The sequence below is a fragment of the Stigmatopora argus genome, unplaced genomic scaffold, assembly GCF_051989625.1.
Source record: "Stigmatopora argus isolate UIUO_Sarg unplaced genomic scaffold, RoL_Sarg_1.0 HiC_scaffold_40, whole genome shotgun sequence".
Lineage (NCBI taxonomy): Eukaryota > Metazoa > Chordata > Actinopteri > Syngnathiformes > Syngnathidae > Stigmatopora > Stigmatopora argus.
The window spans coordinates 428,550-454,494 of NW_027520054.1; the positions used below are offsets into that span (position 1 = coordinate 428,550).

At 42.5% G+C, this 25,945-nt stretch overlaps 1 long non-coding RNA gene across 1 annotated transcript; it reads right to left on the reverse strand.

Annotated features, from left to right (window-relative positions):
* Window positions 1-325: 325 nt before the first annotated feature.
* Window positions 326-25,760, reverse strand: LOC144070348 (uncharacterized). Its single transcript, XR_013299219.1, has 3 exons — window positions 25,679-25,760; window positions 25,477-25,581; window positions 326-436 (listed from the first exon to the last, which is right to left on the reverse strand). It is a non-coding gene; the product is annotated as an uncharacterized LOC144070348 (long non-coding RNA).
* Between the last annotated feature and the right edge of the window lie 185 nt (window positions 25,761-25,945).

The window sequence follows — 25,945 nt, forward strand, 5'->3', positions numbered from 1 at the left end:
AAATCAAGGTGTTTTAAAATGACACACTGAATGGAATGGAATGGAATGCAATGCTGGTCAGACAGACCAGACAGACCTCGGGAAGTCCTCTTGGCAAACACAGCAGGAAAACCGGAAAGAATGATCCATGTCATCGTCTAATTTAACAATGAGATCCTTAAAGCAAAAAGAACAATGTTAATGAACATGTGGTCCAATGCAGGTGCTGTTGCCCCCCCGCCCGCATGAGCCAAAAGAGGATGAGACAGTTGAATCACGCATCACCTGGAGCAAAGTCACAAGGTCCCCCAGGTAATCTTCGTGGACTTGCTCGACCGGGGCCCGTGTGAGCGGCAATGACATTATGGTGACGATGGCAACCTCGTCGGTCGCCACCATGCTCAATTGGGCTGAGCCGTCCAGCGAGGGAGAGTCAGATGACAGCACCAAGTCATACCTGCGGAAGAAAACGAAAGAGAAAAAGGCTAGTTGGGGTGCACATTCCTTAGGAGATGAAACAAAAGGAGGAGAACCTAGGGTACCTGGACTTGCTGGAACTCTGTTCGCTCCCACATTTCCCAAAACACTTCATCAGCGCTTCAGGAAATGACCCGAGGTCACACATGTGTAGTTTATTGCAACACCAGAACAACCGGACATAACACAACACTCCACTCCACTCCACTCCTGGCTCGATTGGTTTGATGCAGAGCTGTGTTCAGAGAGGCTGGCTATCTTGCACTTTCAGCCATGTTTGATGAATTGGATCCGGAAGTGGTTTCGCAACTTGACTTTGAAATGAAGGTCTAAGCCAGTGGATTCGAATTCTAATGCTCGACGACATACCTCCTCCGCCCGTGTGCGCCAGTTTGGATTTTAGGTTATTGTTCCTCAAACAATGACCGGAGTTCCGTCTTCTGCCTGTTTTTCAGAGTAGCAAACTGGCGCTGCAACTTCGCCACCATCTTGTGAGCCTGAGAACGTCAGATGGCGTCATTTTTCCAGTCCATAGTAGGTCATCAATCAAGCAGGGTTCCCACATTCAGACAAATGACAACTAAAACCACTACTAACCCTCGACGTTTCGTTCGACGGTAACCGCAGGCAATCCTGGACCTGCTCCAAGCGGACGCCCACGGTCGACGTTAGCTGGTCATGTAGTTGCATGACCGTACGCTCCAGCACCGACTGGTGTTGTATTTTTTTTTGCCAAGCGGGTCTGCACCTATGACGTGGTCCCAACAGATGGTTTGTCAACAATCCACAAGATGGCATCAAGCAGGGTTCCCACATTCAGACAAATGACAACTAAAAACACTACTAACCCTCGACGTTTCGTTCGACGGTAACCGCAGGCAATCCTGCACCTGCTCCAAGCGGACGCCCACGGTCGACGTTAGCTGGTCATGTAGTTGCATGACCGTACGCTGCACCACCGACTGGTGCCGGATTGGCTCCTTCAAGCGGGTCTGCACCTATGACGTGGTCCCAACAGATGGTTTGTCAACAATCCACAAGATGGCATCAAGCAGGGTTCCCACATTCAGACAAATGACAACTAAAAACACTACTAACCCTCGACGTTTCGTTCGACGGTAACCGCAGGCAATCCTGCACCAGCTCCAAGCGGACGCCCACGGTCGACGTTAGCTGGTCATGTAGTTGCATGACCGTACGCTGCACCACCGACTGGTGCCGGATTGGCTCCTTCAAGCGGGTCTGCACCTATGACGTGGTCCCAACAGATGGTTTGTCAACAATCCACAAGATGGCATCAAGCAGGGTTCCCACATTCAGACAAATGACAACTAAAAACACTACTAACCCTCGACGTTTCGTTCGACGGTAACCGCAGGCAATCCTGCACCTGCTCCAAGCGGACGCCCACGGTCGACGTTAGCTGGTCATGTAGTTGCATGACCGTACGCTGCACCACCGACTGGTGCCGGATTGGCTCCTTCAAGCGGGTCTGCACCTATAACGTGGTCCCAACAGATGGTTTGTCAACAATCCACAAGATGGCATCAAGCAGGGTTCCCACATTCAGACAAATGACAACTAAAAACACTACTAACCCTCGACGTTTCGTTCGACGGTAACCGCAGGCAATCCTGCACCTGCTCCAAGCGGACGCCCACGGTCGACGTTAGCTGGTCATGTAGTTGCATGACCGTACGCTGCACCACCGACTGGTGCCGGATTGGCTCCTTCAAGCGGGTCTGCACCTATGACGTGGTCCCAACAGATGGTTTGTCAACAATCCACAAGATGGCATCAAGCAGGGTTCCCACATTCAGACAAATGACAACTAAAAACACTACTAACCCTCGACGTTTCGTTCGACGGTAACCGCAGGCAATCCTGCACCTGCTCTAAGCGGACGCCCACGGTCGACGTTAGCTGGTGATGTCGCGTGACCGTACGCTCCACCACCGACTGGTCCGAATTCACTGCTCCAAGCGGGTCTGCACCTATGACGTGGTCCCAACAGAAGGTTTGTCAGCAATCCACAAGATGGCATCGAGCAGGGCCTTACCACAGCCGAGTGCTCAAATTTAGTCCGCAGCTCGTCGCAATGACGGACGGCTCGCTAATGACCAATAGGACATTTGACTCATTCATTTTGTTGTAGCTGTTTCATTTGGATATAGTATTACCACTGTAGGAGTAAAACTATGGTTGTTAACTCGATGACAATGAACAAAAGGTCTACTGTCTGAGTTTGTTCGACGGGACCAGACGGAGTTAAGGAATTAGGGATAGGTGCTAAAACTGCACGTCTAAGACTAGCGATAGCCAACTGGTTTGACTTCTCGATTTCCAGCGCAGACGCGCCAACTCTTCGGTCTTCTCAGAAAGCCTCTAATGGCACATTAGGACATGGACTAGAAACAAAATCTGTTGGAGTAATCATTATTATAAATGTGTTTGCAATGAATATAAAGACTTATAATATACATGCTTACTATATTAATCAATATATTTGCTTATTAGGAGTAGTAATGCTCATCCTAAATGTGTAACTACATTAAACAATATATATATATATGTGTTGATCGCTTTTATGTTAGAGTTAGAATTAATGTGCTTTCAACGAAGACAAACGCTTACTCCAAGGTCGCTCTCCAGGACAGCTGGCTCCAGGCGAGAGATACAAGTTTGCTAGGACATAAACAATACATTGAGTCGTTGCTCCAAGGACTGATTACTGGAAGCTACGCCTCAACCCTTTCCCCACATGCAAGTTCGCAATGAAGATCTGTGAAGGACGTGTGATGACAAGTAGGCTTTTTGTGTTGTGGTAATGACGACATGGCCTATGTCCGATTATTATTATTATTAATTGTTGTTGGTTCAGCGGATGGCTATCAAGCATATTGTTTTAATTTGTGATGCTAGGTTGACGCTAGGTTTGCTTGATTCTGGAATTGTTTTGTTTCTTGCTTACGCAATTGGATCGAGTCGACAACCTTGTAATTGTTTTGATTTGAGGCCTTAAATGGGCAGGACATAATGCCGCTCGCCAGAATAATCTTGACCGGACGAGCGGGAGGATGTATTCTCTTCTTGCAAGAATTAAATGGTGATGTGACTACAGATGCCTTTTTTATTGAAAGCTGAATTGGAAATACCTAAGGATAAACGTACAATTGGATGAACCTAACAAAATCTCATCCTCATCCTCATCCTCATCCTCTGGGCAATGTTAAAGGTTCATTCCAATTTGGTATCTTGACAGTGGACATAAACACCCACCTGTTCTAAATCCTCTTTTGTCTTGTCCAATTGCAGCTCCAGGCTATCATTGTGTGCCTGCACGCATCACCTGGAGCAAAGTCACAAGGTCCACCACGTATTCTTTGACTTGCTCGACCGGGCGGGGCCCGTGTGAGCGTCAAAGACAATTTGGTGAAGCTGCCCAACTCGTCGCTCTCCACTAGGCTCAATTCGGCTGAGCGGTCCAACGACAGCACCAAGTCATGCCTGCGGAAGAAAACAAAAGAGAAAAAGACTTGTTGGGGTGCACATTCCTTAGGAGGAGATGACACAAAAGGAGGAGAAGCTAGGGTACCTGGACTCGCTGGAACTCTGCTCGCTCCCACATTTCCCAAAACACTTCATCAGCCATTCTTGAAGTGACCCGAATCCCATAAGAAGGCCATGTCTCTCTCTCAAACTGCACACAAAAATCAAATAAATGTGTTTTAAAACGACACACGGAATGGAATGGAATGGAATGCAATGCAATGCTGGTCAATTCTTCCCAGACAGACCTTTGGAAGTTGTTGGAATTATTTTATACAAGTTATCCTGATTCTGGTATGACTGTCGAAATGTTAGTTAATAGAATGAGAGTGTCTTGGGCCCTGGAAAGTTTCACCTTATTCAACAAAGAGGAACTACCCAGGGGGGCCGACGCCTGTCTGTTCGAGCCATTGTGTGAGAGTTGCAGGAGACTGTAAAGATGTTATCTCGAAGGGGCATATGGTCATGATCAAAGAACCTTTTGTTACTGGGAGAGAACTATCTCTCCTGTGATCAGCTTGAAACTTCCTGTAACTTGGACACTCCCAAAACACAATAAGAGAATAGGCAAGGGGAGATTTTCTTCAGAGTGTTTTGGAGGGCTGTGACAGTGACAGTCTCTGAACCTCTCATTTTTTGAATAAAGTTAACTCAAATTCTCTGTGATTTCCTTCTTTTCAGGTTGGTGAAACAAATGTCTGGTGTTTGAACCCAACATTTAATTGGTCCTTCGAGCCGGATTCCAAGATACCGGACGATCCCAGCGGGTGAGCAAGATCCAGAAAAGTCTGTGGCCACAGCATAAAGATCCTTTTCCAGGACTGTTTCTTCCTTACGGGCTGGGGTCCAAAGGTTGAAGGGATACCGAGGACGCAGAGAATCGTGAGTAAATTTTATTTAAAAAAGGAATGAATGAGAAAAAAGGAATGAATGAAGGCGTAACAGACCCCTTTAGTTGGAAAAGACTAATTAAACTCTGTAAGTAAAATTAAATCCGCAGGCGTAACAGACACCCTTAGTTGCAAAAGACTAATTAAACTCTGTAAAGGATATCGGAGTCCAAGTTGTATTGAACAAACAATAACCAGAAATTCGTGGCGTAACAGACACCCTTAGTTGCAAAAGACTAATTAAACTCTGTAAAGGTTTGCGGAGCCTTGGTTGCGAATTAAAAGGAGTGAACGTGCAAAAAGTGTGTTTGGAAATACATTTTACCATTTGGTGATTTGTATCTCATATCAAACAACAGGAGACAAATGTCGACCTTTAGTGGATGTATGTAGACATGAAACTCCGCCTGAAAAGGTTGAAGTGAGTCTACCACTAAAGGAATTTATCGACATCCTGTTGTCTAAACCCAGTGTTAGTGCACTATAGGTGCAAAGACCCACTGGGACTAAATTTTATTCAAAAATGGGTAAAGTACAAAGTAAAACAAGTAAAAAAGAGGAATTCCTCTCGGAACTTGCGTCTAAAGACTGGAAGATAGTTCATAGAGAGGATCCCGACGCGGTGGAATCCTTGCGTTATTGGGTAAAAAAATATGGGTTCACCGGTAGACTAATAATAAAAGATATCCGTGAACTACAACAAAAAAATCGAAAAATCGTGTAACAAAAAACGAAGTAAAATGCAAAAACAAGGTTATGATCAAACCAAAGCGTGGTTGCGAATAGCAGGGCAAATAGAAGAGGTTGAGAAAGTAGCTAAACAAAAAAGAGAAGAGATAACTATATTAGGCCTGTTAAAAAACAGTGGTCCCTCTTCAGCTCTCCTCGTGCGAGGCTCCACACGCAAGCGGGGAGCACGACGACGAGGGGGGGGAAAGGGGGCCTGCTGGTCGTGCGGCAAAGAGGGCCACATAGCCAGGGAATGCGGGGGCAACCCTCCCCGCGCACAGCGACGACATGATAGCGCACGACTAAAACAGGAGGTAGCAAAACAAATGGTTAACAAAAGTAAGGGGAATAGATAGATAAAAAAGGTGGTGAAGCCCCCCCTTCACAGATGCGGACCCCCCTTAAGCTAAGCACACTCTTTGCAAACAAAAGGAGAGAGGGGGGGGGGGGGAGAAGCCCATCCAGTTTACTGCTCCCTTCACACCAAAGACAAAGGGCAGGAAAGACTACCACAAGAGAGACAGAGATAGTTGATAGTGTTATGATATATTAGTGAAAAATTATGGGTCTTTTATTAAACACTAAAATTTATATTAGGAAATGCCTAGTGAAAGGTTATTTTGCCTAAATTGTAATTGAGGTAATAGTGAGCACAGAAAATGGCTCTTATTTTAAATAAAACTGCCTTCTTAGAGCGGATAGGAATTCAGCCAGAGCTTTAACTATTTGTTTTAGAAATATGAGAGTGATTTGCGATTTAGACTTAAGTATTAAGAATCATCCAAAATATTAATGATATCAAACATGAAAACAATGCAGAAATGGCATTTATCCAAATTATTAGGTAAATTTAGATAAAATAATTGATTTAGGATAGGCATGATTTCCCTAGGACGGAAGAGGCATGAAATGTTTTTCGGTGCACAGGAAAACATTCCTTGTTTTGCCCGGCACAGGTGGAATATGCTTTAGCGTGGTTCATATTAATGACGATTAGAATATTAATTGCATTAGCATCAAACAGTTGATGTCAACCAAACAACATTAACCTATTTCTTTTGAGAATGATTAGGCTGATAGCACAGCAAAAAGGTGGTTAGCTGCCAAGAAGCCCCAGACTGGGGATGGCTCTTAACCAGTGATGAAAAATTGCAGACCACTGATTTTTGAAAATTAGTGTGAACATGAATGATTGTTTGTTTGTCTTTTGTGTTTCTAATTGGCCGACCATCAAGATATAATCAATCAGATATCAAGGTGGAAAATGATTTAGAAATTTGAAATCAAATTTTGATGAAAATTATGGAAAATTGTTTAGTTCAATGAAATTTTAATGGTAAAAGCAGCAGTACTCCAAACGTGAAATTTGAAGTGGAGAAACAAATCTGCTATGCAAAATTTAGGAGCACTGAAAAGACAGTGCTTGATACCAAATTCCAAAGTACTATTGATTTATTGTGATAATGGCATCCAAATTGTGTTAACAGAATAATTGACTGAATTGACAAAAGTTTCCATATTTCGTTCCGAAGAAAAAAAAAAAAAAATGGAAATCTAATTTAGTGGAATATACCAAACGCCATTATTAACTACACGATTGGAATTGGAGGATGAGGCTAATCATATGTCTGCATAAAAGAAAAAACTTTAAAAGAAACGCATTAATTTTGGGTTGGCAGAGGGAGATTGCATTTCTCAACAGGAAACATGATGAGCAACCCGGGATGAGAGTGCAAATGTTCCTGACCAATCCAGCAGACATGAAAATAGCGGATCCATTTTGTGCTCTGTAAGAAGGTTCTCTCAGTTGAAACGTATGAGGAGGCAGGTAAGATAAATTTTTGACGTAATCAGACAAAATGGCAAGCACTCCAATATTGATTGGAAAGATTATTGCTCGGGGAGCAATGCTGTAAGCCATGAGGAACTTTTTATATTGGTTTTATTGTCTCCATATAAAAAAAAGCGTTTCAATTGAGACTACACCTTCTTACAGATAGTTAAAGTAAACAATTGTGACTAGATCTTCTTACATATTTTTAAAGTAAACAATTAGAGAGAAAAGAGAAACTACAATGGATAGAAATGTAACTAGAATTTAATTTTATGCCTGACTATTGAAAAATATTGATTGAGAAAGTTTCATAGGAGATGATTGGCAAACTCCGAAGACAATGGAATGTTACATTTGATAATAAGACTACTAGTTTGGGATATTTTGAATTAAGAAAACACTGAGGTTAATATGCAACGCAATACACATTGTTAGATGAATTTGGGACTTGATTAGTATGCATTTTAAAAGTAATGGGCTTTGATTGCTCTAAAAGATACAATTATGTTAAAAATATTGACCCTGACAAACAAGGGGTGGTTACATTTTACTGGGTTCAATTCTATTTAGAATTATAAATGTGTGCATTTTGTTTCTGAATATTAATTGATGTGAATCTAAACTGTTACAGAGAACGGGAAAGCTGTTTTCCTGGGGAGAAAGCAGCCTGGTTTGCTTTTTGTATTTTTCCTATTCTTAGTATGATTAGTTAATTTGTGTAATTGTAGGAAAGAGGAAAAAACAAATATGGGTTTTGATCTTAACAAGGAAGCAGTGTTCAAAATAGAATATCAGCTAGCATGTTTAATTTTGATTGATAAGGTATTTAAATTTTCACAAACATAATGATGGATGTTAAGCACGTGTTGAAGACAACGACAGAACACAGCAGCTAAAGCAGCAGCGCAAACACTTACTGCACAGCATACACAACAACAAAACTGAGCCGATCTCAAGAACAGTCAGCAGACGAACTGTACAAAGCTAAAGGCCTACCGTACCTACCAAAAATGTATTCCATAATTGAGCCATAAATGTCTCAACAGGGGGGAGGTATGGTGAAGAGGTATAAATACCTATTTTAAAATTTTTGTAGGAACTGTTTAATTTGTTATTTTATTGATCTGTAAAGAACATGGGATCTCCAGAATCATCTGGAGTGACAATGGAGCTCATTTTTCAAACAGCATAGTGCAAAACATGGCAAAACAACTGGTAGAACTAGCTTGAGATTAACACTTTTTGAGATAGTTATTGGAAGACCATTTCAACTTCCTTTATGGGAAGATGAAGGAGAGAAACTTATCCAAAGAACATGTAAGGTGCCGTGATCTTTTTGTCTATCTTGCAGGAGGTGGTGTAGCCAGGTGACTGGATCCTGATCCGAGTCATAAAAATGAAGTCCTGGTTCTCTCCACGATGGGAAGACCCATTCGTGGCCCAACTCACCAACCTCCACAGCAGCAAAGATCGCTGAAAAGTCAAAGTCGATTCAGGTCAAGAGTTCGAGACAGGTGACTCTGAGTGGACTAAGTCGGACGGTGTCAAAACCCTTGTCCGTGAAGAAACTCATCTGACGTCTACTCACCAGCCACGAGCACCCCTCACTTAACCCTGACCTCCCATAGACTTTGCACCTCTATACAGAAGCCACAGTGAAAGCTGTTGTCATCCACATCACAGTGACTGGACTGTCAGTGACAGCCTGGGCGTATCTGAACGCCCCGCCCACAGAGACTCGAGTTGGAAAACAAGTGCAGGAAACGTCTTGCCTCACCACTGGAATGGCAGAGCCAAGCGGTCCGCTCCTGGATGGGGAGACGGGGACCCAACCTACATCAACAACATCGGGGTTCCCTGCAGCATACCAGATGAGTATAAACTCGCTGACCAAATTGCACGACTCCAGAACAGGACGGAGGAAGGGTTTGCAGCCATCCATGAACAGTTGTCGGTGACCTCCTGATGGCGTTCCAGAACAGAATTGCTGTTGACATGCTCCTGGCAGAGAAAGGTGGCGTGTGCTCCATCTTTGGCGACCAATGCTGCACGTTCATCCCTAACAACACAGCAGCTGACGGGAGTTTAACCAAGGCCCTGGAGGGCCTTCGATCCCTCAACAGCAAGATGAAAGAACATTCTGGAGTCGACACCTCAATGTGGGGCGAATTTGGTAGCATGTTTGGCAGATACAAACAGTTGGTTGTATCAGTTTTAATGTCAATCGCTGTTTATGCTGCCATTCTCACAACTTGTGGCTGTTGTTGCATTCCCTGTATTCGTGCGTTATGTGAAAGGTTAATAACAAATGCTATACAACCAGTCAAATCAGAAATGTATGCCTTATTGACATCTGGAGGCGAACCACGGGATGACGACGACGCCGACGCATCTGGGGATGAGGAGGAAATGCAGTTCATAGGACTGCCTGACATGTTCCCAGATGCTAAACACTATGCCTTGTTGACTTTTGAGTGTAATGTTTTTCTGTTATTTTTGTGATCCTGTAATGTGAAAATCTGAAAAGAAGAGGTTATGGGTGATGATATTTTATAACAGAATCTGGATAAACAGGAGGGTTATGTTGGAATTATTTTATATAAGTTATCCTGATTCTGGTATGACTGTCGAAATGTTAGTTAATAGAATGAGAGTGTCTTGGGCCCTGGAAAGTTTCACCTTATTCAACAAAGAGGAACTACCCAGGGGGGCCGACGCCTGTCTGTTCGAGCCATTGTGTGAGAGTTGCAGGAGACTGTAAAGATGTTATCTCGAAGGGGCATATGGTCATGATCAAAGAACCTTTTGTTACTGGGAGAGAACTATCTCTCCTGTGATCAGCTTGAAACTTCCTGTAACTTGGACACTCCCAAAACACAATAAGAGAATAGGCAAGGGGAGATTTTCTTCAGAGTGTTTTGGAGGGCTGTGACAGTGACAGTCTCTGAACCTCTCATTTTTTGAATAAAGTTAACTCAAATTCTCTGTGATTTCCTTCTTTTCAGGTTGGTGAAACAAATGTCTGGTGTTTGAACCCAACATTTAATTGGTCCTTCGAGCCGGATTCCAAGATACCGGACGATCCCAGCGGGTGAGCAAGATCCAGAAAAGTCTGTGGCCACAGCATAAAGATCGTTTTCCAGGACTGTTTCTTCTTTACGGGCTGGGGTCCAAAGGTTGAAGGGATACCGAGGACGCAGAGAATCGTGAGTAAATTTTATTTAAAAAAGGAATGAATGAGAAAAAAGGAATGAATGAAGGCGTAACAGACCCCTTTAGTTGGAAAAGACTAATTAAACTCTGTAAGTAAAATTAAATCCGCAGGCGTAACAGACACCCTTAGTTGCAAAAGACTAATTAAACTCTGTAAAGGATATCGGAGTCCAAGTTGTATTGAACAAACAATAACCAGAAATTCGTGGCGTAACAGACACCCTTAGTTGCAAAAGACTAATTAAACTCTGTAAAGGTTTGCGGAGCCTTGGTTGCGAATTAAAAGGAGTGAACGTGCAAAAAGTGTGTTTGGAAATACATTTTACCATTTGGTGATTTGTATCTCATATCAAACAACAGGAGACAAATGTCGACCTTTAGTGGATGTATGTAGACATGAAACTCCGCCTGAAAAGGTTGAAGTGAGTCTACCACTAAAGGAATTTATCGACATCCTGTTGTCTAAACCCAGTGTTAGTGCACTATAGGTGCAAAGACCCACTGGGACTAAATTTTATTCAAAAATGGGTAAAGTACAAAGTAAAACAAGTAAAAAAGAGGAATTCCTCTCGGAACTTGCGTCTAAAGACTGGAAGATAGTTCATAGAGAGGATCCCGACGCGGTGGAATCCTTGCGTTATTGGGTAAAAAAATATGGGTTCACCGGTAGACTAATAATAAAAGATATCCGTGAACTACAACAAAAAAATCGAAAAATCGTGTAACAAAAAACGAAGTAAAATGCAAAAACAAGGTTATGATCAAACCAAAGCGTGGTTGCGAATAGCAGGGCAAATAGAAGAGGTTGAGAAAGTAGCTAAACAAAAAAGAGAAGAGATAACTATATTAGGCCTGTTAAAAAACAGTGGTCCCTCTTCAGCTCTCCTCGTGCGAGGCTCCACACGCAAGCGGGGAGCACGACGACGAGGGGGGGGAAAGGGGGCCTGCTGGTCGTGCGGCAAAGAGGGCCACATAGCCAGGGAATGCGGGGGCAACCCTCCCCGCGCACAGCGACGACATGATAGCGCACGACTAAAACAGGAGGTAGCAAAACAAATGGTTAACAAAAGTAAGGGGAATAGATAGATAAAAAAGGTGGTGAAGCCCCCCCTTCACAGATGCGGACCCCCCTTAAGCTAAGCACACTCTTTGCAAACAAAAGGAGAGAGGGGGGGGGGGAGAAGCCCATCCAGTTTACTGCTCCCTTCACACCAAAGACAAAGGGCAGGAAAGACTACCACAAGAGAGACAGAGATAGTTGATAGTGTTATGATATATTAGTGAAAAATTATGGGTCTTTTATTAAACACTAAAATTTATATTAGGAAATGCCTAGTGAAAGGTTATTTTCCCTAAATTGTAATTGAGGTAATAGTGAGCACAGAAAATGGCTCTTATTTTAAATAAAACTGCCTTCTTAGAGCGGATAGGAATTCAGCCAGAGCTTTAACTATTTGTTTTAGAAATATGAGAGTGATTTGCGATTTAGACTTAAGTATTAAGAATCATCCAAATTATTAATGATATCAAACATGAAAACAATGCAGAAATGGCATTTATCCAAATTATTAGGTAAATTTAGATAAAATAATTGATTTAGGATAGGCATGATTTCCCTAGGACGGAAGAGGCATGAAATGTTTTTCGGTGCACAGGAAAACATTCCTTGTTTTGCCCGGCACAGGTGGAATATGCTTTAGCGTGGTTCATATTAATGACGATTAGAATATTAATTGCATTAGCATCAAACAGTTGATGTCAACCAAACAACATTAACCTATTTCTTTTGAGAATGATTAGGCTGATAGCACAGCAAAAAGGTGGTTAGCTGCCAAGAAGCCCCAGACTGGGGATGGCTCTTAACCAGTGATGAAAAATTGCAGACCACTGATTTTTGAAAATTAGTGTGAACATGAATGATTGTTTGTTTGTCTTTTGTGTTTCTAATTGGCCGACCATCAAGATATAATCAATCAGATATCAAGGTGGAAAATGATTTAGAAATTTGAAATCAAATTTTGATGAAAATTATGGAAAATTGTTTAGTTCAATGAAATTTTAATGGTAAAAGCAGCAGTACTCCAAACGTGAAATTTGAAGTGGAGAAACAAATCTGCTATGCAAAATTTAGGAGCACTGAAAAGACAGTGCTTGATACCAAATTCCAAAGTACTATTGATTTATTGTGATAATGGCATCCAAATTGTGTTAACAGAATAATTGACTGAATTGACAAAAGTTTCCATATTTCGTTCCGAAGAAAAAAAAAAAAAAATGGAAATCTAATTTAGTGGAATATACCAAACGCCATTATTAACTACACGATTGGAATTGGAGGATGAGGCTAATCATATGTCTGCATAAAAGAAAAAACTTTAAAAGAAACGCATTAATTTTGGGTTGGCAGAGGGAGATTGCATTTCTCAACAGGAAACATGATGAGCAACCCGGGATGAGAGTGCAAATGTTCCTGACCAATCCAGCAGACATGAAAATAGCGGATCCATTTTGTGCTCTGTAAGAAGGTTCTCTCAGTTGAAACGTATGAGGAGGCAGGTAAGATAAATTTTTGACGTAATCAGACAAAATGGCAAGCACTCCAATATTGATTGGAAAGATTATTGCTCGGGGAGCAATGCTGTAAGCCATGAGGAACTTTTTATATTGGTTTTATTGTCTCCATATAAAAAAAAGCGTTTCAATTGAGACTACACCTTCTTACAGATAGTTAAAGTAAACAATTGTGACTAGATCTTCTTACATATTTTTAAAGTAAACAATTAGAGAGAAAAGAGAAACTACAATGGATAGAAATGTAACTAGAATTTAATTTTATGCCTGACTATTGAAAAATATTGATTGAGAAAGTTTCATAGGAGATGATTGGCAAACTCCAAAGACAATGGAATGTTACATTTGATAATAAGACTACTAGTTTGGGATATTTTGAATTAAGAAAACACTGAGGTTAATATGCAACGCAATACACATTGTTAGATGAATTTGGGACTTGATTAGTATGCATTTTAAAAGTAATGGGCTTTGATTGCTCTAAAAGATACAATTATGTTAAAAATATTGACCCTGACAAACAAGGGGTGGTTACATTTTACTGGGTTCAATTCTATTTAGAATTATAAATGTGTGCATTTTGTTTCTGAATATTAATTGATGTGAATCTAAACTGTTACAGAGAACGGGAAAGCTGTTTTCCTGGGGAGAAAGCAGCCTGGTTTGCTTTTTGTATTTTTCCTATTCTTAGTATGATTAGTTAATTTGTGTAATTGTAGGAAAGAGGAAAAAACAAATATGGGTTTTGATCTTAACAAGGAAGCAGTGTTCAAAATAGAATATCAGCTAGCATGTTTAATTTTGATTGATAAGGTATTTAAATTTTCACAAACATAATGATGGATGTTAAGCACGTGTTGAAGACAACGACAGAACACAGCAGCTAAAGCAGCAGCGCAAACACTTACTGCACAGCATACACAACAACAAAACTGAGCCGATCTCAAGAACAGTCAGCAGACGAACTGTACAAAGCTAAAGGCCTACCGTACCTACCAAAAATGTATTCCATAATTGAGCCATAAATGTCTCAACAGGGGGGAGGTATGGTGAAGAGGTATAAATACCTATTTTAAAATTTTTGTAGGAACTGTTTAATTTGTTATTTTATTGATCTGTAAAGAACATGGGATCTCCAGAATCATCTGGAGTGACAATGGAGCTCATTTTTCAAACAGCATAGTGCAAAACATGGCAAAACAACTGGTAGAACTAGCTTGAGATTAACACTTTTTGAGATAGTTATTGGAAGACCATTTCAACTTCCTTTATGGGAAGATGAAGGAGAGAAACTTATCCAAAGAACATGTAAGGTGCCGTGATCTTTTTGTCTATCTTGCAGGAGGTGGTGTAGCCAGGTGACTGGATCCTGATCCGAGTCATAAAAATGAAGTCCTGGTTCTCTCCACGATGGGAAGACCCATTCGTGGCCCAACTCACCAACCTCCACAGCAGCAAAGATCGCTGAAAAGTCAAAGTCGATTCAGGTCAAGAGTTCGAGACAGGTGACTCTGAGTGGACTAAGTCGGACGGTGTCAAAACCCTTGTCCGTGAAGAAACTCATCTGACGTCTACTCACCAGCCACGAGCACCCCTCACTTAACCCTGACCTCCCATAGACTTTGCACCTCTATACAGAAGCCACAGTGAAAGCTGTTGTCATCCACATCACAGTGACTGGACTGTCAGTGACAGCCTGGGCGTATCTGAACGCCCCGCCCACAGAGACTCGAGTTGGAAAACAAGTGCAGGAAACGTCTTGCCTCACCACTGGAATGGCAGAGCCAAGCGGTCCGCTCCTGGATGGGGAGACGGGGACCCAACCTACATCAACAACATCGGGGTTCCCTGCAGCATACCAGATGAGTATAAACTCGCTGACCAAATTGCACGACTCCAGAACAGGACGGAGGAAGGGTTTGCAGCCATCCATGAACAGTTGTCGGTGACCTCCTGATGGCGTTCCAGAACAGAATTGCTGTTGACATGCTCCTGGCAGAGAAAGGTGGCGTGTGCTCCATCTTTGGCGACCAATGCTGCACGTTCATCCCTAACAACACAGCAGCTGACGGGAGTTTAACCAAGGCCCTGGAGGGCCTTCGATCCCTCAACAGCAAGATGAAAGAACATTCTGGAGTCGACACCTCAATGTGGGGCGAATTTGGTAGCATGTTTGGCAGATACAAACAGTTGGTTGTATCAGTTTTAATGTCAATCGCTGTTTATGCTGCCATTCTCACAACTTGTGGCTGTTGTTGCATTCCCTGTATTCGTGCGTTATGTGAAAGGTTAATAACAAATGCTATACAACCAGTCAAATCAGAAATGTATGCCTTATTGACATCTGGAGGCGAACCACGGGATGACGACGACGCCGACGCATCTGGGGATGAGGAGGAAATGCAGTTCATAGGACTGCCTGACATGTTCCCAGATGCTAAACACTATGCCTTGTTGACTTTTGAGTGTAATGTTTTTCTGTTATTTTTGTGATCCTGTAATGTGAAAATCTGAAAAGAAGAGGTTATGGGTGATGATATTTTATAACAGAATCTGGATAAACAGGAGGGTTATGTTGGAATTATTTTATATAAGTTATCCTGATTCTGGTATGACTGTCGAAATGTTAGTTAATAGAATGAGAGTGTCTTGGGCCCTGGAAAGTTTCACCTTATTCAACAAAGAGGAACTACCCAGGGGGGCCGACGCCTGTCTGTTCGAGCCATTGTGTGAGAGTTGCAGGAGACTGTAAAGATGTTATCTCGAAGGGGCATATGGTCATGATCAAAGAACCTTTTGTTACTGGGAGAGAACTATCTCTCCTGTGATCAGCTTGAAACTTCCTGTAACTTGGACACTCCCAAAACACAATAAGAGAATAGGCAAGGGGAGATTTTCTTCAGAGTGTTTTGGAGGGCTGTGACAGTGACAGTCTCTGAACCTCTCATTTTTTGAATAAAGTTAACTCAAATTCTCTGTGATTTCCTTCTTTTCAGGTTGGTGAAACAAATGTCTGGTGTTTGAACCCAACAGAAGTCCTCTTGGCAAAGAATGAGGGAAAACAGGAAAGAATGATCCGTGTCATCGGCTAATCTCACAACGAGATCCTTAAAGCAAAAAGAAAAGGTCAATCAATAGACACATTTCTTACAACTCCCATAAAGCCAACACACATTTTATGTCCAAGAAGAATTCTATTTTTATTTGCAAAATGTTTGAGTCATGATTACAAATAAATAATAATGATACAGTACATGGTATTTCCATATGTAACACAAATTTGGCAACAAGACATGGATGGTTTGAGGTTGCATGTATCTGTAATGTCTGTCACTCATTCATTCTCAACTTTGAAGACTTTTCTCATGACACTTATTTAACATGAAGAGAGTAAAGCACAGGATTTTTGATATATTTTTAAAAAAAAAAAATGTTGTACTTACGTGTTTTAGAGGAGTACTTGTGCTCGGCTGAAATGCAATGGTGAAGCGGAAAAGTCCTTTTCTGTAAGTATCAAAGACTGTTTTCAGGGTGGATACAGGAATAACTTCTCTCTACTCTCTATCTAAATAGATTGTTGGCTTAAAAATTCAATAGTGCTCTGCGATATAGAAAAGAATCTATTACAATATTATTCCTATTATACATGATATCAAGATGTCATATAGTGTAGTTATACATGTAGTATTTTGAAATTGGCATCGAATTGACCAGCCACAAATGTTAAATGTGTCAGTATTTTGTGTACTCTACTAATACCTTTCTTTGACTAGTGGTTTTGAATTTGAATCCATAAATGAATGGAAAGTGAATGGAAAACATGTCTGCGTTTCACTTTGTTGTGTGAAATGTTTTGTTTGATGTTTGATTAAATCCCTATTCACCTAATGTTCAAATCTATCAATTGGCAATAACACATCCAATTTCAATAAGATTGTACTTACTTCGAAGTGTTACTTTCATGTGTTTCATGTTTGTAGACTAACTGCTTCTACACACATGAAAGTAAGACTTTCCCCAGGGACTATTTGAACGGTTACCGGCCGGCTAATAGCCACCGCCATTACTTAGACACAGAATTCTTAACGGTTAAATAGCCCCGACACAGAATTCTTAACGGCTAAATCGCCCCGACACAGAATTCTTAACGGCTAAATCGCCCCGGGGACTATTTGAACGGTTACCGGTTAATAGCCACCGCCATTACTAATAATCCAAAATCTAAAAGAGATGGACATTAATCACTTTTTAATTCTTTTTTTTTTGTTTTGTTTACGTAAGTGACGACTGAGTTTGTCAAACGGCTGACTGTCCTAAATTGACAGGTCAAAACTTGACTTTCTTTGCTAAAACAACAATAAGGAGCTCAACAAGTAGGCTTTATCCAATTACTATGAAGACCCGAATAATAGTAGGCACTGGAATAATAGTAGGGAGTGGAAAATTCCAAATGAATTAGTAATAATAGTAGGCACCGGAATAATAGTAGGCAGTGGAAAATTCCAAAAATAATGAATATTAGTAGGCACGAGATCATTAGTGTCTAAACAGATTCGATGCATAGAATTAAAGCTATGATGGAATATTTATTATAAAATCATAACAAGGACAATCATTATTATTTTAATCAACAGTTTACTAGTAGCATGAAACAAAATACCGGTAATATGTTTAAATTCCACAATTAACTACAAATTAAAGTCATGATGATCGATGACATAGGCTACTGTAAAGAAATAATCAACTGTCAAGTAACCCCATTGTACAGTTGGCTGAACAAATGTTTTCCTCTTTGGATCCCATTTCTTTTTTTAATTTAGCCTTCTCCTCAACCTCTTACAGCAGCTCTTTGTATTTTTTCTACCACATCGGCCAATTTCTCTTTCTCCTCTAAAGTGTACTTTTTATATTTTTTCTCCATGCTAATACTAATGCTAGCAAGACAACGGATAATCGTGTTGCAAAGTTGTATTACAGTTGCAAATAATTGCTGCAATGAATTGCGTATAACGTAACTCTCGTATATATTAGGCCTACCAATACATTGTAATGATGTATACGTATTGCAACTCTACCAGTGGCAATTGCACGTTCTTACTAGTACTAGTACGTTAGTAAAAACAGCACGTGTGCTTGACACGTAGAAAGTTAATGACATAGAACAATGTTGCTGCTGCACGGACTTAATTGAGGCAAAAATTAAGAATCGTAGGCACCCGAATAAGAATCGTAGGCATGCGAAAATTTGAGTTGAAAAAATAATCGTAGGCATACGATTATTCGGGTCTTCATAGTACGTACCTTTCGTTGCGGTCTTGACACCTAACGATGACTTCAAGAAGTTCACTAAAATGGTGGCCATGGGATAAGACAGGCTGCTGGTTAGAAGACATTGTGGGGAGCAACTAAGTACGTAGTTCAATCTCCACGGCAGCATTGAATGCCGGTGGAATGCCGGTTGATATTTGAACACATCTTCTTCGTGTATTTTTTCTTCTTCTTCTTCTTCTTCTTCTTCTTCTTCTTCTTCTTCTTTTGAAGTTGGAGGGGAGGTACGGCAGTTCATTCGCCGCCACCCAAGATGGCCCGAGGACGGCCATCTTGGTACAGATCGCCTGAGGGCGGCCATCTTGGTAGGGGCCACCTTCCCATCCATTTCAATGCATTGATGTTCAAACGGTGGCGGGCCGTCAGGGCCTTCAAGGCCTTCTCTGCTGGCCTAAGAAATATCTGAATCATATTCTATTTTGTCCATCAATACGTACTTATTATTCCAAATGGTCTGTTAGCTTCCTTTCATTTCTTTTCCCCCTGGTTGCACTGCTTCCAGATGTGTCTTTTCATATTGAAGCATTTAACCAATCACATTTCAGCCATGATTTGTTGCCAGATCAGATCTGCCTCAAAGCCTGCACAATCAGTTCTTGCGGGCTCTGCTGCATTCAACTAGACTGTTGCTTTTAACCAATCAGATTTCGAGTTGGCAACCCCACAATGATTTTTCATAGGCATTAGCATTTTGCTGGCTGGGACATGTCATTGCTTTCACAAACTATGATTGGCTAGTAGGCAGGCCAAAGCAGTACCGAGGCAGCCGAGATCGCAAACTCCACCCACTATGGCCTGGCCGACAGAAACAAAAACAAATTTCAGATCCGTGTCATCGGCTAATGTAACAAGGAGATCCTTAAAGCAAAAAGAAAAGGTCAATCAATAGACACATTGCTTACCACTCCCAGAAAGCCAACACACATTTTATGTCCAAGAAGAATTCTAATTTTATTTGCAAAATGTTTGAGTAATGATTAAAAATAAATAATAATGATACAGTACAGACGCTCCCCTACTTACGAACATTCGACTTACGAACAACGGTACATACGAACATGTCTGCAAATTGCGTTTATGTTGAAAAATGTTCGCAAGTTCGATTTTGTATTGCGCGCCTTTTTCCGAGTAGTGCTTCTTTCCGCCGCTAATACCGACGACGCCTGGCGCTGAGAGCGCTCGGCTCACCCAGCATCCACCTTCCTCTGCCCAGTTCGTTGCAGTGCGCAAGTTGCGCAAGTGCGTGACGTATCTCCAGTGCGCAAAGAACCTTTTTCATTTTTATCATGAAATATCTCGTGCAGCCATTATTCAATATGGTTGGTGAAAAGCGAAAGGCTTCTAGTGAAGGAGATGCAAGGAAGAGGCAAGCCATTTCATTTGAAACCAGTGGCAATAATTACGAAGCTTGATGCGCGTGAGAAAGTGGTGAGCGTTGCACGGGAATACAACTTGAATCGTTCCACCGACCGTCGGTACCATTTATAAACAGAAAGATGGAGCAGCAGGACCCAAATATGGAACGTTGCACAAAGTTTGCAAATCAATTGAATGATGCCATACAGTGCTACCGCATCATTTATGATGAAAAAAAGAAGAAAACGGTGCAATTGTCGTTAGATTGCTTCTTTCGGCCAGTTTCTAATACATAAATCTCTCTCTCTCTCTCTCTCTCTCTCTCTCTCTCTCTCTCTATACAGTAGTGTACATATTCTCTCCATTTTATTAAATGTTTTTTTTTCAGTACAAACCAATGCGTGTTACTTATACAAGCCTTAAACATACAAATGCACTTATATTTACCTTCAATATACTTATATCGGCCTTAAAGATAAATGATAATACAAAATATAGCACTGAATCAACTTACCAACTAATTCAACTTATGAACAACCGCTCGGAACCTAACTCCTTCGTTTGTAAGTAGGGGAGCGTCTGTACATGCTATTTCCATGTGTAACACAAATTTGGCCACAAGACATGGATGGTTTAAATTGAGGTTGCAATGTCACTCATTCTCAACAATGAAGACTTTTCTCATGGCACTTTTATTTAACATGAAGACAGTAAAGCACAGGATTTTTGATAGATTTGAAAAAAAAAATGCTGTACTCACGTGTTTTTGAGGATCACTTGTGCTCGGCTGAAGTCCCATGGTGATGCGGAGGTTTTTTTTTCTGCAAGTATAAAGGACTGTTTTCAGGGTTGATACAAGCAACTTCTGCAGACATGTAGTATTTTGAAATTGGCATCGAATTGACCAGCCACAAATGTTAAATGTGTCAGTATTTTGTTGTCTACTAATACCTTTGACTAGAATTAAACTAGACACAGAATTCTTAACGGTTAAATAGTCCAAGAAATTGAAAGGTTACCGGGTACATACCTGTCAACCTGGGCCAATTCCTCCCCGTATTAATGATTGGAATCCCCCGTATTAAGCAATAGAAAACCGTACAAATGCAACGCGGCACATATTTACTCACATAGGGTGCACGTGTGCAAGTGTTATGGTCGCGCCGCGTTGTCGTGACGCGACCGTGAATGTATTCGGACCCATAGCTGCTTAAATAATGAAACAGGAAATGATTTAATCATTTCCTGTTTCGTGTGAAAGGGGAATGCGTGTGCGCATATCATGCTTAAAGCATGACAATATTAGCAGTTGACGATGGCGTTTTCGTCTGCTACCAGTGACCGAGACGATCCGGATTAGAGCCGAAATGCGTCAAACGAGATCCGTTTTACAAAAAACGTACTTAAAAAAAATCCCGTACAAAAGTTGTTATACGGCGTACACAATTTGAAATGATCAAAAAACGTATAAAATAAGGGGAAAACGTATAAGTTGACAGGTATGCGGGGAATAGTCACCGCCATTACTTAGACACAGAATTCTTAACTTTAAAATAGCCCCGGGGACTAAATTGACAGGTCAAAACTTGACTATCTTTGCTAAAACAACAATAAGGACCTCAAAAAGTAGGCTTTTTCTCAGATTACCTGTCGTTGGAGCCTTCACACTTAACGGTGACTTCAAAAACTTCAGTCAGTCTCAAAGCCATGGCGATAGATAGCGTGACTTATCGCGAAGATTGCCGGGGAAATTTATACGCTTCCACTTCTTCTTCGTCTTCTTCTTCTTCTTCTTCTTCTTCTTCTTTTTCTTCTTCTTCTTCGTGTTTCTCTTCTTCGTCTCCTCCTAGCGGTTTTGTTGGGAGTTTGCAAACAACTTCACAATGTATCACTACGACTAACCAGAATGGATAATTGATCTTGCAATTTAGTCAAATGACATTGAAAAAGTAATACACAATAATACTATGTATTTATTTGTACCATAAAAAAGACAACAATTGAGAAAAGCATTGATGATAATCCGATTTTATTGTTATTACAACATTAATGATAATAATAATCATAAGAATCCAAATGACAAGAAAGACAAGGCACGACTAAAACACTACCTTGATAACGCTAAACCTGAAGAAAGTTTGGCTCTGATCCGGATAGTCTCGGTCGGTCACTGGTAGCAGACAAAAACATGATCGTCGATTGCTAATGGTGTCAGGCTTTGAGCCTGACATGCACCCGCGCGTCAGTCACTACTGCCCTTTTCACTATAGAAATATAGACAGTGTCAGTAAGCAATGTACATAGACAGTAGTCAAGGTGAATAATGTGGTTTTATTTGTGTGTTTTTTGTGTGTGTCAGTCTGTTGTGGTGTGGATCTTTCACTCTCACAGTGGAACATTTTTGCTCCGTGTCTAACTTTTCCGCCAGCCCTTATTTTGAAAATGTGCTGCAGTTTCACTCCAAGCCAGCTTGGATGTCCCGAGCAATGTGTTCATAAACATGTGTGTCAGGCCCCAGACGAGATTGGTGGCTGGTTGCGCCCGCCACCCAACCACAGGTCCTGCCTCTAATGCAGGGCTGTCAAAGTCATTTGGCATGGTGGGCCACATACGGTGGCCTAGGGAGATGTCAAGTGGGCCGGACCATTAAAATGATACCATGCTCTGCTATAAATAACCCAAATATCATGTCTTTCCTTTGTTTTGGTGTAAAGAAGCACAAGAACATTAGGAAAATATTGAAATGGAATGAACTATCCTTTCATGAAACACCTCATATTTCCTTAGATAAATGTGCAATTGACTTTTATCATTCACAAATAGGCATTGCAACGGATCCCACTGATTGTACAAAGGCACAAAACTTGAATTGGTACTGAAAAATATAGTCATGCACTTTAAGATTAAAAGAGACTTTTAATGAAAGGAATTTTTAAACCACTTACACATACGCATATAAAATCAAAATGTAATCTTTGCGTGCACCTTACAAACTAAGGAGAGTGATTTGAAATGTGTAATGAAGAAAGTTTCTGTCTCAGTGATGCAGCTTGTCTTCTACTCTGATGGAAAGAGTGCGCCCCTTAGCGGATAATCCGTGAATTGCAGGGAATTAAGAATATGAATTCCATGTCTTTGATGCATTTTTTTCCACTTTCAAATGATCCTGCGGGCCTGATCGAACCTCCTTGGGGGCCGGTTCCGGCCCGCGGGCCGTATGTTTGACACCCCTGCCTCTAATGACTCGAGGGCTGCCAGGTGTGAGTCATTAGCCAGTGAGGAGTATTTAAGGCCACCAAGAACAGGACCACACTGCGGGATCGTCTGATCTGCTCACAGTGAGGTACGTACCTGCTTGTATTTTCTCGCCTTCCTTCGTTGATTTAAGACCTCTTGTTTTGCTCCCAGGATTCCGACTACGCTCGGCCTCCACGACCACGGATACGCCTAACGACACGCCGACGCCATCCCGACGCCATCCCGACGCCATCCCCTATGGTGCCTGGCCTTTCACTTGGATCATTCTAATCAAGATTGGAGAAGCAGACTCCCACCCTCGCCTGCTTTGGGCTCTTCCACCCCCGATCATAACAGCACGATCCCGCGGGCGCAGGCCAGGCCCCCTCCGACCCAATTTGGCAACATCTTTGCCTTTGTCGGCCATCTTGTTTTTGGACTGGGCGTCGTTCTTCTTCCTGTGGGGCGCCGGGCTGAACAAGGACACGCGAGCGGTCTTCGCCACTTTGGTCTCTTGGGCGGGTGCAGGTGCCGTCTTCTTGCCCTTCTTCCTCTGCAGGTAGTCGTCGATGGACTCCAGCTTGTCAAAATGGGCGTTGTGGAGTTTTTGGAAGTTTGGAGTGACCGCTTTCAGAGCAGTCCCTTTGGAACAGCATACCCAAGCTATTGCGTACCTCTGTTCTAAGGTATCGAGCATGGCTGAGACCCCTGGATGACATACGAGCACTACTCAATTCTTTGCCTCATTCACCAAGTGCACAGCTAACCCCAGCCGCTCCCCTGGTAACACCGATATCGCCGCAACAGGGACCTAAGGCCCCCCTACGGTGGAGATCTCGGCGCATGCCGGCGCTTCCTGGTTCAATGGCAGTTGGTGTTTGAACAACCGAGCCTCACCCACACCTCGGACCGAGCCAAGATCGCTTACCTGATCGGCTGCCTTCGTGATGAGGCCCTAGCCTGGGCGAGCGCCGAATGGGAGAGGGGCTCCCGCATTTGTACCTCCTACGACTTATTGACCGCAGAGATGCGAAAGATCTTCGACCAGCCGGTGGGCGCTTAAGAGCTCTCAGACAAGGCGTCCGGAGCGTGGCAAAAGACTGGGTCGAATTCCGCATCTTAGCCGCCGAGAGTGCCTTTAATGACTCCGCCCTCCCTCCACGACGGCTGAATGTGGAGATGCGGGAGGAGCTGGCGATCCGAGAGGAACCAGGGTCCCTCGACGCGCTCGTGGAATTGGCCATCCGGATCGACAGCCAACTAGAAAGACAACGAGGGCAGCGGCAAGGTGACTCGCAGGTGGTCGCCATGCTTGGACTTCGGAGGAACGTGACCCCCGATCATAACAATGTGGTACAATGCAGGTGCTGTTGCCCGCCCGCCTGCATGAGCCAAAAGAGGATGAGACAGTTGAATCACGCATCACCTGGAGCAAAGTCACGAGGTCCCCCACGTATTTATTGACCTGCTCGACCGTGGCCCGTGTGAGCGTCAAAGATAATTTGGTGATGCAGAACAACTCGTCGGTCTCCACTATGCTCAATTGGGCTGAGCCGTCCAGCGAGGGAGAGTCGGACGAGAGCACCAAGTCATACCTGCGGAAGAAAACAAAAGAGAAAAAGACTTGTTGGGGTGCACATTCCTTAGGAGATGAAACAAAAGGAGGAGAACCTAGGGTACCTGGACTCGCTGGAACTCTGCGCGCTCCCACATTTCTCAAAATACTTGATCAGGGCTTCAGGAAATGACTCGAATTGAGCTTGAAGGCCATACCTCGCTTTGAAACTGCACACAAAAATCAAATCAAGGTGTTTTAAAATGACACACTGAATGGAATGGAATGGAATGCAATGCTGGTCAATTCTTCCCAGACAGACCTCGGGAGTCCTCTTGGCAAAGACAGCAGGAAAACATGAACGAATGATCCGTCACATCCACCAATGTCACAATGAGATCCTTTAACCAAAAAGAACAATGTTAATGAACATGTGGTACAATGCAGGTGCTGTTGCCCGCATGAGCCAAAAGAGGATGAGACAGTTGAATCACGCATCACCTGGAGCAAAGTCACAAAGTCCCCCACGTAATCTTCGTGGACTTGCTCGACCGGGGCCCGTGTGAGCGGCAATGACAATATGGTGACGATGGCAACCTCGTTGGTCATCATTAGGCTCAATTGGGCTGAGCCGTCCAGTGAGGGAGAGTCGGATGACAGCACCAAGTCATACCTGCGGAACAAAATGAAAGAGAAAAAGACTTGTTGGGGTGCACATTCCTTAGGAGATGAAACAAAAGGAGGAGAAGCTAGGGTACCTGGACTCGCTGGAACTCTGCTCGCTCCTACATTTCCCAAAAGCATTCATCAGTGCTTCAGGAAATGAGCCGAATTGAGCATGAAGGAGATACCTCGCTTTGAAACTGCACACAAAAATCAAATCAAGGTGTTTTAAAATGACACACTGAATGGAATGGAATGGAATGGAATGCAATGCTGGTCAATTCTTCCCAGACAGACCTCGGGAAGTCCTCTTGGCAAAGACGGCAGGAAAACATGAACGAATGATCCGTCACATCCACTAATGTCACAACGTGATCCTTTTAACCAAAAAGAACAATGTTGATAAACATGTGGTACAATGCAGATGCTGTTGCCCCCCGCCCGCATGAGCCAAAAGAGGATGAGACAGTTGAATCACGCATCACCTGGAGCAAAGTCACAAAGTCCCCCAGGTAATCTTCGTGGACTTGCTCGACCGGGGCCCGTGTGAGCGGCAAGGACATT